The 13,805-nt window shown below is 40.4% G+C and overlaps 1 pseudogene; it reads left to right on the top strand.

The window, feature by feature from the left end:
• The first annotated feature begins 5,948 nt into the window (after window positions 1–5,948).
• Window positions 5,949–7,198, top strand: LOC137500996 (uncharacterized; annotated as a pseudogene).
• Window positions 7,199–13,805: the final 6,607 nt, after the last annotated feature.

Here is a 13,805-nt window from a genome sequence, read left to right as displayed (position 1 = left end):
TATTATTATTGCTAGGGGCTTTACGTCGCACCGACACAGATAGGTCTTATGGCGACGATGGGATAGGAAAGGCCTAGGAGTTGGAAGGAAGCGGCCGTGGCCTTAATTAAGGCACAGCCCCAGCATTTGCCTGGTGTGAAAATGGGAAACCACGGAAAACCATTTTCAGGGCTGCCGATAGTGGGATTCGAACCTACTATCTCCCGGATGCAAGCTCACAGCCGCGCGCCTCTACACGCACGGCCAACTCGCCCGGTAGAGCAAATTGTAGCTTCCACTGAAGTCTCAGTCTCATTTATGCCTGTGACAATATGGAGTCGTACAGATAACGGTGGTGCTGAGGAATAACATTTGACTAGTGCGTCCGAGTGTTATGAAGGAACTGGTAATTCTGCAATAGCTATTTGTGTCCCAGTGAGGAAAGCAATGACAATCTACCTCATTACGGCGCCGACATCGGAATTTGTAGTTCCGTGGTACTACTTGAGGATCCAACCAACCTCCGGGATGAAGACTCAACATATCATGGAGGGAGAGCAAAGTAAGCAAAATGAAAAGCTTGCAGTTTTACGTATTTGTTGATATGGAAATGGGACCTCCAGCTCTACGGCGAGTCCGCCGGGTGGAGTGGCTCAGATGGCAGAGCACTGGATTTCTGAGCCCGAGAATGGCAGATCCGATCCTCCGTCATGGGCTATACATCGACCAGGATACGAGTGGCATATTGATTAGCTTCTCACTAAGGAGGCCGAGGTTCGAATACCGACAATTTCATGTGGAATTTTTGAAATGAAGAGTGCTGTACATGTGGTTCAGATTCCACAAAAAAAAAAAAAAAAAATAGAGATCTCATGGCTATGCTCACGATATCAACATTCACGCATTAACATTTTGGATCTTGAAAACAGTTCTTTTTAAATTTTATGTGTTCGGGGCGTCGACCTAGAAAGATCTTTTGCCCCTACTTACACCATATGTGAGGAACCTGCGTGTATTTTGTAAATGGGGGAAGGGGAATGTGAAGAAACGAACGTTTAGGACGACACAAACACAACCACCTTGTCCCCAGGCCAGGGATATTAATAATTTACAATTAAAAAACCCTGACCCAGGCGGGAATCGAACTCGGGGCCGCCGGGTGACAGGCGGACGCGTTGCCCCCTACAGCGCGGGGCCGGACTTGAAAACAGTTACAGCATACCATTTCTAGAACTAAGGACTAAGAGGGTTGAATGTCACGTTGAGAATACAAAACTGGAACAGGTGGATCGTTTCAATTATTTAGGATGTTTACTTTGCCAGGACGGTAGTACATTAAGTGAAAATGGACCAAGGTGCAGCAAGGCTATTGAAGTGAGCTCGCAATTACTATCAACGGTATTCTGTAAGAAAGTTCGGATAAAATTATCATTACATGCATCTGTTTTAGAACGACTTTGTTGTATGGGAGTGAAAGCCAGGTGGACTCAGGATATCTTATGCATAAGTTAGAAGTAACTAACATGAAAGCAGCGAGAATGATTTAATGGTACAAATAGATGGAAACTCGCATTGAAGAGATAAAGGCTCAGTTAGAAAGCAAATCGTTGGATGAAATCGTGCAATTAAAGCAGCTTCGGTGACGGGGTCATATAAAGCGAATGGAGGAGGATAGGTTACAAAGGACAATTATGGACTCGGTTAAGGAGGGTAACAGAAGCAGAGGAAGACAAAGGTGATGGATGATGGTTTGACTTTATTTGTTATGATACAGCAGTAAAAGTTACAGGACTAAACGAAGCCACAGAGCTATCTGAAAATAGATGATTTCGGGGACGCTTAGTTAATTCGCAGACTCTAGCAGACTGAACGCTGAAACATTTAACACTGAGCTCGATAGCTGCAGTCGCTTAAGTGCGGCCAGTATCCAGTGGGTTCGAACTCCACTGTCGGCAGCCCTGAAGATAGTTTTCCGTGGTTTCCCATTTTCACACCAGGCAAATGCTGGTGCTGTACCTTAATTAATGCCACGGCCGCTTCCTTCCCATTCCTAGGCCTTTCCTATCCCATCGTCGCCATAAGACCTATCCGTGTCGGTGCGACGTAAAGCAAATAGCAAAAACAGAAACATATAACAGTCTATAATCGCAACACCTGTGCAGTATGCTAAGGAAGTTCTCAAGCGCGTAAGGTGGTTTTCAAACCTGTGTGGTTTATTCACTCGTCTGAAACCTATCTACATGTGTCATAAAGTAAATGGATACACTGACTTACGCTAACACTACGGAAATAAGAATTCCTTGTCGGTTTGTATCCAGAAAGCAGTCGTTTATATCAACAGTCTTATTTTATCCTGTTATCACTCAATCAAGTGCAACACAAAGAGTTTGCAATTAAGGAGCAGAAAACTTACAGCACAGTAAACCTTCTCTTATCAGACCCCAGGAGAAGAAACACTTCTTCCCAAACGTTCAGGGACGCAGTCGTAAGAAGAAAGTTTTATTTCGATACCCCGAGGGAGAAAAAAAGTCTCATGATGTTATCAGAGAGCTCTCAAGATATATTTCCGAGAGTACGGTTTTTTCCCTTGTTGGAAGAAAAACTGAATTGAGCAAGTGTTATTAATAACAGGGAAAATGAAACATTTCTTAAATAAGTTTCTCACGACACTCCCCGATTACATCGTAAAGCAAGCTCTATTCACGCAATGAAAGAATAAGGAAAAGAATTAAAGAATGAGATCATCAAGGGTATTTTAAAAACATCAATAAACCGTACAACCATATTACAGCGATTTAAGCCTTTTAATTATATTCATAAATGAGTTGTGAGTGTATGTCCGGTTTCTTCATTGAATAGTCACCATAGCGGTCTGGATTCAGCCGGAATGGGCCTCGATTCCAGTTCGACCCAGTTAATTTGCGTCTGGTTATCATTCCTCCGACTCGCGAAAGGGTTGTTATTAAGAAGACAAACTGAATAGGGCTCAAAGAGTAAGATACTCTGTGTAAACCTAAAATACAAAAGCACAGCTAAATATTAAAAGATTTCTACGTAAATCGATTGGAAACAAAGGAGGCGACAGGCTTAAAGAAAGGATCGTAAATACGCTTTGTTCTTTCAGAGAGGTAGTATGAGGTGTTAGTATTATTAACGCTGCTACAGAACTTCAATTGCAGTGCGGAAAGCAATGGTTAAGTATTTCACTCGTCGTCTCCTTATTAGGGGTGATGAATGTTTGCAATAACGCGAAAAGCTTATAAAGGCTTATACCATTAATTTCATTTTATCGGGCGAGTTGGCCGTGCGGTTAGGAGCGCGCAGCTGTGAGCTCGCATCCGGGAAATAGCGGGTTCGAACCCCGCTGTTGGCAGCCCTGAAGATGGTCTTCCATGGTTTCCCATTTTCACACCAGGCAAATCCTGGGGCTGTACCTTCATTAAGGTCACGGCCACTTCCTTCCCATTCCTAGGCCTTTCCTGTTCCAATGTTGCCACAAGAACTATCTGTGTCGATGCGACGTAAAGCAACTAGCGGATAATTTCATTTTTCTGTAAACCACTTCTCAATGTGGAAATCTTTTTTCTGGAAACTTGAATCGAGGATTTTGTGGCGTTCGCTGTTAAGCTCATTCAAGTGTTTGCCCAGCAGTTCTGCAATGTATTTGGGGTCCGACCAAGACTGTAGATGATGAAAGATATTTCTTTGTAAGGGATAGGAGAACACGAAATATAGAACAAAAAGTTCGGGTATGTTCTCTAATTTTCTTCAACAACGTCCTTGATTCATGAACATGAAGTAGTCGGGCTGAGTGGCTCAGACAGTTGAGGTGCTGACCTTTTGATCCCAACTTAGCAGGCTCGATCCTGCCTCAGTCCGGTGGTATTTGAAGATGTTCAGATAAGTCAGCCTTGTATCAGCAGATTTACTGCACGTAAAAGAACTCTTGCGGGACTAAATTCCGGCACCTCGGCGTCTCAGAAAACAGTAAAAGTAGGTAGTGAGACGTAAAAAACAATAACATTATTTGAGGGGCTTGCCGTAGTGGGGGGGGGGGGGGGAGGCTTGCGTGTCCCAATGAAGCAGATATCCGAGCCGCAGATGCAACCATATCGGATGGATATCTGTCGAGAGACCAGCCTAGCAACCTTTCGGAAGTTGCAAGGGCGGCAGTCTCGATGATTGACTGATACGGTCTTGTAATAGTACTCAACACGGCTTAGCTGTACTAATGCTGCTACACGGCTGAAAGCAACGGGAAACTATAGCCGTAACTAACTCCCGAGGACATGCAGATCTCTCTCTCTGTATGATGACTCCATCCCGGGTAAAATATTCCGGACCGGGCGAGTTGGCCGTGCGCGTAGAGGCGCGCGGCTGTGAGCTTGCATCCGGGAGATAGTAGGTTCGAATCCCACTGTCGGCAGCCCTGAAAATGGTTTTCCGTGGTTTCCCGTTTTCACACCAGGCAAATGCTGGGGCTGTACCTTAAATAAGGCCATGGCCGCTTCCTTCCAACTCCTAGGCCTTTCCTATCCCATCGTCGCCATAAGACCTATCTGTGTCGGTGCGACGTAAAGCCCCTAGCAAAAAAAAAAAAAAAAAAGATTCCGGACTAAAATAGTCTTCCATTCGGATCTCCGGGTGGGGAACACTTAAGAGGGGGCAATCATCAGGAAGATGGACACTGACATTCTGGGATCCGGAGCGTGGAATGTTACAAGTTTGAATCGTCGACGTAGGTTAGCGAATCTGAAAAGGGAGATGGATAGACTAAAGTTAGATGTAGATGGTATGAGTGAAGTACGTTGGCAGGAAGAGCAGGATTTTTGGTCAGGCGATTACAGAATTATCAACACAAAATCAAACAGGGGAAATGCAGAAGTTGGTTTAATAAATAAGAAAATAGGGCAGCGGCTAAGCTACTACGACCAGCATAGTGAAAAGATTTTATTGTTGTCAAGACAGATACCAAACCAATGCCCACCACAATAGTGCAGGTCTATATGCCTATTAGTTCAGCAAATGATGAAAAAATCGAAAAAATATACGAAGAGATAGAAGATTTAATACAATGTGCAAAATATGACGAGAATCTAACTGTGATGGGAGACTGGAATGCAGTGGTAAACCAAGGAAGACTATGTAACATAGTAGGAGAATTTGGATTAGGACAAAGGAGTGAAAGAAGATGCCGGCTGGTTGAATTCTACATCGATCATAATTTAGTCCTTGCTAATACTTGGTTCAAACACCACAAATAACGGCTGTATTCGTAGACAAGACCGGGGGGACACTGGAAGGTATCAAATAGACTTCATTATGATAAGGCAGAGATTCAGAAACGGTGTGCTGGATTGCAAAACTTTCCTAGGAGCAGACGTAGGCTCTGACCACAACATGTTGCTCATGAAATGCCATCTGAATTTGAAGAAATTGAATAAAGGAAGGAATGCAAGGAGATGGGATCTAGACAAGTTGAAAGAAAAGAGTGTGAGGGACTATTTCAAGGAACATGTTACACAAGGACTAAATGAAAAGGACGAAGGAAACACAATAGAGGAAGAATGGACAGTCGTGAAGAATGAGGTCTCTAGGGCTGATGAAGAAATGTTAGGAAGGAAGGAAAGATCAACTAAGAATCAACGAATAACTCAGGAGACATTAAACCTGACTGATGACTGACAAAGTACATGTAAAAAAAAAGAGGGCAGAAAGGATTACAGGCTATTATAGAATGAAGTGGATAGGAAGTGCAGGACAACTAAGGAAGAATGACTGAAGGAGAAGTGCAAGGATGTTGAAGGTTGTATGGTCCTAGGAAAGGTAGATACTGAATACAGGAAAATCAAGCAAAACCTTTGGAGAAAGGAAAACTAGGTAAATGAATATTAAGAGCTCAGAGGAAAACCACTTCTGGGGAAAGAAGACAAGGCAGAAAGATGGCAGGAACATATCCAACAGATGATATGGTTCTGGAACAAGAAGATGCTGTTGATGCTGATGAAATGGGAGACCCAATTTTGAGGTTAGAATTTGACCGAGCTTTGAGAGACGTAAATGCGAACAAGGCATCTGGAATTGATGCCATTCCCTCTGAATTACTAACTGCCTTAGGAGAAACCAACATGACGAGGTTATTTCATCTAGTGTGTAAGATGTATGAGACAGGAGAAGTGCTATAAAATTTTCGGCAGAATGATGTTATACCCATTTCCAAGAAAGCCGGTGCTGACAAGTGTGAAAACTACCGCACCATTAGTTTAGTATCTCACACCTGAAAAATGTTAACACGTGTTATTTACAGAAGAATGGAAAGACAAGTTGAACCCGAGTTGGGAGATCAATTTGGTTTCAGAAGTGTTGGAACACGTGAAGCAATCCTGACTTTACGTCGGAGCTTAGAGGATCGAATTAAGAAGGATAAGCCTACATATATGGCGTTCGTAGATCTTGAAAAGGCATTTGATAATGCTGATTGGACCGAGCCATTTGAGATTCTGAAGGTGATCGGGATCAGGTACCGAGAACGAAGAATGATCTACAAAGTGTATAAAAATCTGTTTGCATGATAAACTCGAGGGCTTTGGAAGAGAGGCAGTAATCCAGAAAGGAGTGAGGCAAGGTTGCAGTTTGTCCCCTTCCTTTTCAATGATTATATAGAACAGGCATAAAGGAAATAAAAGATGAATTTGGGAAGGGAAACACAATCCAAGGAGAGGAAATCAAAACCCTGAAATTTGCTCATGATATTGTTATTTTATCTGAGACTGCAGAATATCTGGAGAAATTACTGAATGGTATGGACATAGTTTTGGGTAAGGAGTACAAGATGAAAATAAATAAGTCCAAAACAAAAGTGATGGAGTGCAGTCGAACGAAGTCAGGTGATGCAGGAAATATTAGATTAGGAAAGGAAGTAGATGAATACTGTTATTTGGCTCGTAAAATAACTAATGATGGCAGAAGTAAGGAGGACATAAAATGCAGACTAGCACAAACAAAGAAGGCCTTTCCTAAGAGAAGAAACTTGCTCACCTCGAACATTGACATAAGAATTAGAAAAACTTTTTTTACGACTTTCGTCTGGAGCGTGGTATTGTATGGAAGTGAAGCGTAGACGATAACTAGCTCAGAAAGAAAGAGAATAGAAGCTTTCGAAATGTGGTGTTACAGACGAATGCTGAAGGTGAGATGGGCAGATCGAATCACGAATGAAAAGATACTGAATCGAATTGGTGATAGGAGATCGATTTGGCTAAATTTGACCAGAAGAAGAGAGAGAATGATAGGACACATCTTAAGACACCCCGGACTTGTGCAGGTGGTGCAGGCGGTAAGAACGGTAGGGGTAAACCAAGGTATGAAAATGACAAGCAGATTAGAGCAGATGTAGGATGCAGCAGTTAGTAGAAATGAAAAGGTTAGCACAGGATAGGGTGGCATGGAGCTGAAAATTGTTCAGATTTAAAATGCGTTATCCAGAGACGCAGAATCTGGCAACGTCGCCAAAATACTGCATTACCGCGCAGAATGGTGCTCCGCTGTCGCCGGTTACGATATGCTACTGCTCCCCAATCTCTTTGTACCAGCAGCCGAACGTCTCAACGGCAAAGGTAACAAAGATGTCGTCGATAATATTTCTAAATTTCAGCCGTTTATTATGAGCTGCAATTTCTGCCGCCGAGCCCGCAAAGTGCGATGAAGATGCTATATGTGACGCTGTCATAGTGTCTACACATGTAGCATCCCAAATCAACGATTTTCCTCTAGACCTGGACTAGCGTTTTTCCGTCTGGTCGCTTACCGTCAAATCGACTTATTCTAGTAGATTCCAGTGCTGATGGGATGTTAAAACGCTCTTTTGATACGGTCGTTGAGCAAACAGATACTGCTCCACAGACACAATTATGAGAATGAAAAAGTTTACAGTGCAACAGCAATCTTAAAGGAATTTTTATCTACCAGTGTTCGACTGTTCGGGAAAGGTAGAAAATTCAAACAGGAGCCTACTTCTCTTTCTTGGTGAGCCTTATCTGATAAGGTGGTAGAAGAAACAAGAAGGTTCTCCAATTCGCGCTTTGTGTTCATTCTTTCTGTACCGGGAGGCACACCTCAACTCCGTACATTTAAAAGAAGCGCCTTAAGGAACTCTTATCTATCAAACAAAACGTGAAACAACTAATGAATGAAGTTGGGACATTGACCAGAAGATGTCATCATTGAATTATTGAGTAATGTGTTATTTTGAAGTTGCCTAAACTGACTGGATTTATTTGTTTTGTTTCACGTCAAAAAGTTTGAACTTTTCCCACACAGATGTCATCACACAAAAAACTGAGGTAATGCACTCTGGTGCAAGGTAGAAGAATTAGTGATTTAAATAATTTTTTTGTTTAAAGGTTTACACAACTAAACGAACTTTCATTTATTTCTATATTTCAAGGGTTGCAACACTTCCTTCTCATTCCGCCAGCTTTTGAATCTGGCCAATCACAAATTTCCTGTAAATATTTTTCAGCCAAATAGGCTTCTTGTAACTTTTTATTCGGCCAATAAAACTGAGAGGGTGTGTCCGGTTTTAGTCCAGAACCCTCTCGAATCATCCCCTCGGGTATATAAGCTGCGGCTTTTCCAGCTACCTTGTCTTATTGAGTGTGTGTGCTAAGACATTCTTCGGCAGGCAGTTCAACAGCCCAGGTAATGGCCACCAGCTTTATATTTCTGTAGCTACCTCCGCAGACTTACACGAGGGGAAGGTTCTAATTTCTAACTATGTAAACACCTGTTTTCTAAAATGTAAACCTTCTTTCGGCTAATGTAAAATTTCATAAAGACTTCAATTGTAAATCGGGGATAGAGAGTGCGTTACCCTCCCGAGTTCCCCTCAATTTATTTTGAGGAGACTACGATTTTGTAACTGTTTCTCTTTTCTGTAAAGCATTAAATTAACCTTCATTATAGTCGCCTCAGTACCTTGGGATTAGCCTCTGCATCATCGGGCCGCGAGCCCAGTTAGGGTTTCATACTTAACTTTCTAGGAGCGCAAGGGTACGCCTCCATACATCTTGTGTTCGGGCCAGTAATGTAACCTGTTCTTCTTTCCATGAAGGCCCAGTAGTTTGGTTAATAGATACCCCTGTGTAAAAATTGTAAATTATAGGTTGGGCCAAGAGAGGCCAGAAATTTGTGAGACTTTTTTGGTGTAATGCTGCCTTAAGCGGGCTGTAAGAAATTGTGAGCGCAGTCTCCTTGGTTAAAGTTGGAGAGCATGTAAGCTCTTTTCTGAGATTGCTAATTTTACTGTAATATTAGAAAGTGCCTTTGGAAGGCTGCATCTGTAGCCTTTGGAGCGAAGTGCTCTGGAGTTCGGAGATTCTCTCCTCGTCCAACTAAACGCAACATTTGTGATGTAAACTTGTAAATTTGGAGCTGGAAGCTCAGCACTTGTAATTTCCAAACTGCTATTTGTACCTGTAACCTTGTTCTATCACCTAGTGAAAAGTTTGTCAAGTTTGTGATTTGAAAAGAAATATAACCTATATTTAAAGTTTTCTTTGATGTAGTAGATAGACCCATTCACCCTGCACCTTCTTTCACCTCTCTGCGATCCACAAAAACACCGTAACACTTTCCAATAATATTTGGACACTGGGTCGAACTAGAGTGCCAGATTTAGCTATTTTTTATTATTCCGATTTTGCACCAATATATATTTTTCCTACGTTATGCTTTAGCATAAATCAATTGAAAACAAGTGCAAAATGTTATTATAGCCTACTGAATATATTTCGTTTGATTATTAGCTCTCCTTAAATGAAATTTCTCCCAGCTCTGTTTATCATAATTAACTCAAATTCTATGATTTTCTTCAAAACGCTACAAAACGTTAAATCAAAAATGTATAAACGCTATAAAATGCTAAATGTACAAATAAAACTGGTAAATTTATTATTTCAAAACGCTAAAAGTGACCATATCTACTCATTATAAGCCTGTGGTTTTCCAGTTTACGCTGTAACCACATTACCTTCGAGGATCCAACCAGTATCCAGGCCGATGACTCAACAAACAAACAAACAAACAAACAAACAAACAAACAAACAAACAGCAATTCCTCAAACTGAGTGCAACAGCCTTATTCAATCACTCGGCGTGGAGAAAATATAAGGAAATTATGTAAATGACTCTGGATATAAGATGCAGCAATGATTTTGTGATCACAGTTCGTTAAAATTAGCTTTTAACACGGGGAGGCAGTAAGGGATTGAATTTACTTCATCATAAGCTTCAGTGATTACCATGCCCAAAATAAGACGGCGCGAGAGGACTTCAGTAGGAAGAAGCAAGTAAGTGTGCCACGACAGCAAAACACAGCTCATTCTGAACATAGTTCAACATTAATTTAAATTATCTACACACCTCCAACGATCAGTTTCTTTTTGTGTACTATGTACTTCAGCGGAGACCACAGGCATGTTAAATATATCCAATCGAAATTCTCAGGAATTCAGAAAGAAACTTTAAAAGTAGGAGAGATCACAGTTTGAAGATGAAGTTGGAATTCAAGAGGACAAGTTGGGGCAAATATTCATTTGTTGGAAGGGGAGTAAGGGATTGGAATAACTTACCAAGGGAGATATTCAATAAATATCCAATTTCTTTGCAATCATTTAAGAAAAGGATAGGAAAACAACAGATAGGGAATCTGCCACCTGGGCGACTGCTCTAAATGCAGATCAGTATTGACTGATTGATTGACTGATCAGATGCTGACTAGGATTTAAACTACTGCACCATTAGTTGAATATTTTACGCTTGCAAAATTTTAGCACGTATTATTTGCAGAAGAAATACACGTTGAAGCTGAGTTGGGAGAAGATCAGTTTGGGTTCAGAAGAAATGTAGGAACACGCGAAGCAATCCAGGCTTTACGTCTGATTTTGGAGGGACGAATTAAGGAGGACAAGCCCACGTACATAGCATTCGTAGATCTAGAAAAGGCATTCGATAATGTTGATAGGACCAAACTATCTGAGATTCTGACGGTGAACGGGATCAGGATTATCTACGATCTGTACAAAGGTCACCCTGCAGCGTTAAGAATCGAGGGCTATGTAAACGAAGTAGTAGAGTGAGGCAAGACTATATTCTGTGCCCACTCATTTTCAATACGTGTTATAGAACAGACTGTGGAAATCAAACTACAATTTTTAAAAGTAATCTCAATCCAAGGAGAGGAAATCAAAATTCTGAGATTCACAGATTACATTGTTATTTTTTCTGGGCGTGCAAAAGATCTGGACAAATTGCTTAATGGTATGGGCACAGTCTTGGAGAAGGAATACAGGATGAAAATAAATTCAAAACCAAAGTAATGTAATATAGTCGAACGAAGTCAGGTGATGCAGGAAATATTAGATTAGGAAATAAAGTCTTAAAGGAATTAGGTGAATATTGTTACTCGGGTAGTGGAGTAAATAACGTTGGCAGAAGTAAGAAGGACATAAAATGCAGACTAGCTCAAGCAAGGAAAGCCTTTCTTTAGAAAATAAATGTGCCCACTTGAAATATTGACCTAAGATTAGTAATGTGGTTTTGAACACTTTCGTTTGGAGCGTGGCCGTGTACGGAGGTGAAACGTGAGCAATGACTAGCTCAGACAGAAATAGGATAGGAGACATCTTTAGACACCCGGGACTTGTTCAGTTAGTTTTTGAAGGTAGTGTAGGTAACAGTAGGAGTAGACAAGGCATGAATATGACAGATTACAGTAGATATAGGATTTAGTAGTTACGCAGAAATGAAAAGTACGGTGGCATGGATAGCTTCGTCAAACCGGTCTATGAACTGATTACCCAAACAACAATAAATTCACATTTTGGAAAACATTTTCTCCAGAAACGGTAGAAATTATTAGAAGACATCAAGAAACAAAAACAATATCACCAGTTTGCACTTCAACCACCGCGACTTCTTGCTGTTATCCAGAGTGATGTTTCTCCTCATTAACTGAAGAGAAATTCTGATAAGTGCGGCCAGTATCCAGTATTCGGGAGATCGTGGGTTCAAACCCCATTGTCGGCAGTCCTGAAGATGGTTTTCCGTGGTTTCCCATTTTCACACCAGGCAAATGCTGGGGCTGTACCTTAATTAAGGCCACGGCCGCTTCCTTCCCACTCCTAGCCCCTTCCTCCCTCATCGTCGCCATAAGACCTATCCGTGTCGGTGCGACGCAAAAAAAAAAAAAGAAAAAAAGAAGACATTCTGAAACATTATGTTGTTTCTGTCACACAGCATCGTTTATTATAATCTAAATTGTCTTTGATGCATACATTTGGTTATTCTCATTACAGTTATTTTGTCTATTACTACATTAAACATTATAATTATTACTTTTCCTTATAGATACAGTCACTTTAATAATGGTTGTTACACCATAACACAGACGATGACAAATGTTTTTTTTTAAATCTAGGAGCCAGCACTCAAACCCAGGTAAGGTAATTTTTCTAGTACGGTAAACATTAACGTTAACATACTGGCGTCTAGCCTTCTGAATATACATAAATTCATAATACAAGGAGCACCCCATATTTTACAAGATATTATGGGAAGTATATTTGAGTTATTTCTATGTCGGTAGGTAATACATTTTTTACGAGAGGTTTTCTCGACATCCAAACGTTCGTACCTAACATTAATTTTTCTTCTATTGCTTATATAATGCGGTCTTGATTATTAATTAAAATGGAAATAACATTAATATCAAAGCAGAAATCGCCCATATTTACCAAGATCCCCGCCGTTACCTAAATGTATTATTACATGCATTTTGCAATAGTTCAGTGGCACTAAACAGGGAATTAAATATATGAAGGGGGAGATTATACTCGGCCCAAAAAAGAAGGCGACAAAGAAAGAAGTTTAGGCGCCATAACGACCTGATGCCCTGGATTTGTTGTACCCTGCCTTAATATTAACTTTTTTTATAATTATGATATTTAGTATGGGGGAGTTTCATAAATATTTGAAGCCGAAGGGAGTATGTTTAGAGACAAGGTTGAGAAACAGGAAAGACTCGTTTAGACGGCAATAATAGCATCTTTGACTATCAAAATTAATCAAGATAAACATGATATTTTATACATTTAGGCGTATAGTTTTTGTTGCAGTTTGATGTAAGGGGTTGAAGACATATCGATGAACAGCCGCGAATGTCTTTACTGAGAGGTTCGGGAAAGAAAGAGGTCATGTGCTGTATGTAGTTGACCAAATGCATATAGATAAAAAAGAGAAGAAAACCATTTAAAAAGGGCAATGTCGGAAAAAAGAGGACACAAAAATTCTCAATTGAGAGTCTGAATTTAGACTTATATTCTAATTTTCACATATATGTATCCATTTCCATATTATACAGTAAATTCTTACAAATTAAAAAAAAACGAAACTAATCTTCACTTCCCGATGGTACTTTTCAGAAGATCCAATTGTCTTTAGGAGTTTTGGCTTGTCTAATATATAAAATGATTCATAAGTAAATTCCATGAAATACTTTGCCCATTTCGACTACAAGTTAACTAGTACTACTACTCTCATTCAGGAATTGTTTGACATTGCAGGACTGGTAAAAAGATTTCGCCAATTTGAAAGGATTTACGCAGTTCACAAATACAGATTTTTTTTTCAACATTACAATAATGCACATCACTTTTCAGCGCCATCCATTTAAAAGAGATAAAGACCCATCGTTTAAAGTATTTGTATCATGATTCATACAATAAAGTAGCTTCCTCCATATACATAATAACTTCAACTTCTTTATC

The sequence above is a fragment of the Anabrus simplex genome, chromosome 5 (assembly GCF_040414725.1).
Source record: "Anabrus simplex isolate iqAnaSimp1 chromosome 5, ASM4041472v1, whole genome shotgun sequence".
Taxonomy (NCBI): domain Eukaryota; kingdom Metazoa; phylum Arthropoda; class Insecta; order Orthoptera; family Tettigoniidae; genus Anabrus; species Anabrus simplex.
Note: the sequence above shows the minus strand (reverse complement) of the source record. Positions and strands in the feature narration are given on the sequence as shown.